We start from the raw sequence: 3,005 nt of genomic DNA on the forward strand, positions 1-3,005 counted from the left end.
GGGCACTATTATGTTTTTTGGCCCAGGGCCCACCAGGGTTTTGAATCAGCCTTGCACACCGTGTCTATGCATAAACAGTGCAGGAGGTGCGTTGCGTTGCCAAGGCAAGACACTCTTTTGCTCCTCCCTTCCCCCAAGCTAGTAGATGGGACGGCTGCTGGGGACTGCTCTGTCCTTTGTGATCTTGTACTGGACAGGAAGTTCAGGGAAGCTGAGCTGAGAGAGTTGGAGCCAACTGTTGGGAAACAGTTCTTTACGCAGGGTGATCCTGTGGCAGGAACCCCGGGTGTCCTGTTCAGATGCGGCTGCTATCACCCTGTCATGGACTTGAACTGCATAGCAACCGCGTCATATGTAATGGTGTATCAGCGACTACCTGTAGATGACTGTTGCTGGACGCATCTATCCCGCATCCAGCGACCATCATCCATTCCAAACCGCATGCAGTCGTATCATATGCGTAGGTTCCTGCCGCAGGAATGCCGGATCGCCCCACGTGCACAGAGCCTTGCTCCCCGTTCACACATGGGCGCCTTGTGAACGCGCATCAAATGCGGTCACCTGCTAGCTCCGCCCAATTGTTTATATGTTGCCGGCATCTGTCGAAATGACATTGTGCGGCGGGAGTTCCCTGCGAGCGGACGGGACGGCGGTCCTCCTCTTTTTAAATGTTAATTTCCATTTATTTTTTAATTTCGGCGCGTTGTCGTCGTGGACAGCGCTGGACGTTGTGATTGGCCCTGAGTTACGTCAGCGGATTCCGTTTTTTGTTATTTTTTAATTAAAGGATTTTTACAAAATTTGATTTAACCCTTTAGTAAATCGGTAAACACATGTTGGGTATCGCCGCTCACACCAGAGGGAGAGCAATAGTCCTGAGAGTCCGCACAGCCCACCTGAGAGTCCGCACAGTCCACCTGAGAGTCCGCACAGCCCACCGGAGAGTCCGCACAGTCCACCTGAGAGTCCGCACAGCCCACCTGAGAGTCCGCACAGTCCACCTGAGAGCACACATAGCCCACCTAAAAGTCCGCATAGCCCACCTGAGAGTCCGCACAGCCCACCTGAGAGTCCGCACAGCCCCCCTGAGAGTCCGCATAACCCACCTGAGAGCCTGCAAAGCCCACCTGAGAGTCCACACAGTCACCTGAGAGCCTGCAAAGCCCACCTGAGTCCACACAGCCCACCTGAGAGTCCGCACAACCCATCTGGGAGTCCGCACATCCCACCTGAGAGTCTGCATAGCCCAGCTGAGAGTCCGCACAGCCCACCTGAGAGCCTGCAAAGCCCACCTGGGAGTCCGCACATCCTCCTGAGAGTCCGCACAGCCCACCTGAGAGTCCGCACAGCCCACCTGAGACTCTGGGACATCAGGGTGCCACCCCAGAAACAACACAGAGTATATAGCTTCATATTATTTTGTATTGCTGTGTAATGTGTTGCTGGGATTTGTAGTCCTCTATAGCTGGTCTCCTTACTCCCTCCCCTGGCTGCCTCTCCTCTATATTATCAACAAAAATTGCCACGCATGGGGCTTTAGTGTTGGTGTTTCCCTTGAAGAAAAAGTGGCCACCCTAATTACAAACTTTTGTTTTGCTTCAGAGGAAAGCCGCCGTTATCATGAACTAATTCACATTTTTTGCACAGAAATTTCGCTCTGAGGGCGCAAAGCATCTTTATTAACTTTAAGGAGGAGGTCAGCAATGGCGGCCTCCATTGTACCTCACACATTTCCCCTTACAGGCTTGTAAATTGCCTCCCTGATCCACCAGCCAATCAGAGCCTCCGCTTCTGCGCAGCCGCATTGAGCTAAGACGTGTGGGGTAGCGGCGGCGGCCTGCCCTCATTGGTGATTAGGGATGTAGGCGAGGTTCTCCCATTCGTGGTTCGGGCTGGAGGCGAGCTCCTCTCATTGGTGGTTGTTGCAGGTGAGCTTTCCTCATTGGTGGTTGTTGCGGGCGAGCGTCCCTCATTGGTTGGTTGGTTGGTGTGGGCGTTCCGGGAGAGCGGTCGGTGAGGGCGGACTGTACGGTGTGCGATGCGGGATAGAAGTCAGCCCGAGGGGTGATCGCACAGAGGACGCCCCGAGTGTCAGGTACCCGGGCTATTACTCCTGCCGGTATAGTACTACATGTCCCAGCATGCCTCTGTACGGATACACTCGCAGGGCATGCTGGGAGCCCCGGCTGAGCTGCTGGCAAGTGTCGAGCTTCATTGGTTGGATGCATGGTTTGGGGGAGGGGGGCTGACCTAGGCTCAGCCAGTTTAAAGAGTTAAATACATGTGAATTGCATATCTGGGAACTTGCTTAAGGATTTGTGTTTCTTTCCAGCCAGTCCTGAGATTCACACAGCTCTGCCCCCCAGTACAGCCCTGTCTGGCTGGGCGGGAGACCAGAGCTTTCTCTACTGCAGTTCACTGGCACTTAGTCTTGTCCCTCCCCCAGCCTGCGATTGGACAGCGAGAGGAAGAGGAGCAGCAGACTGATGAGCTCATCTCTCTGACTCTGCTCTCTCTCCCTGACTCCGCTCTCTCCTCCAATTAGCATGCTATTTTTGTTTAACTGCAGCAAACTTAATTGCTGTCTTCTCTTTCTTCCCGTCCGAGCTCTGCTGCAAATGTTGACTTTTCTGAATGTCAATGACAACCTACTGGTAAGCACGCCCCCTTCTTCCTGTGTGACAGGTGTGGGCCTGTTCAGGGGCCCCACAGAGGAGTTCAGGGCCTCCCACAGAGGATCTGTCACTTTTATCTTCTGTCTGCCTGGACTCCAGCTTCAGAAATATTGGGAACACCTGCTCTAGACCTTGTGATCCCTGTTGAAGGATCTAAGCTGACTTCAGGTTGGTGGAACCTCCCCCTTTGTCGGGGTCATGTGACCAAATGCCTATGCTCTTAGACACATGACTGGCGCTTAAAGGCGAAGTTCACGTTTCATCCATATTCGGGGCCTGGCCACATCACAGCCCCCCCCCCCCCCCCCCCCCCTCCCCCCGACCCTCCCT

This window comes from Nanorana parkeri, unplaced genomic scaffold, assembly GCF_000935625.1.
Source record: "Nanorana parkeri isolate BGI_ZX_2015 unplaced genomic scaffold, ASM93562v1 scaffold1461, whole genome shotgun sequence".
Taxonomy (NCBI): Eukaryota; Metazoa; Chordata; class Amphibia; order Anura; family Dicroglossidae; genus Nanorana; species Nanorana parkeri.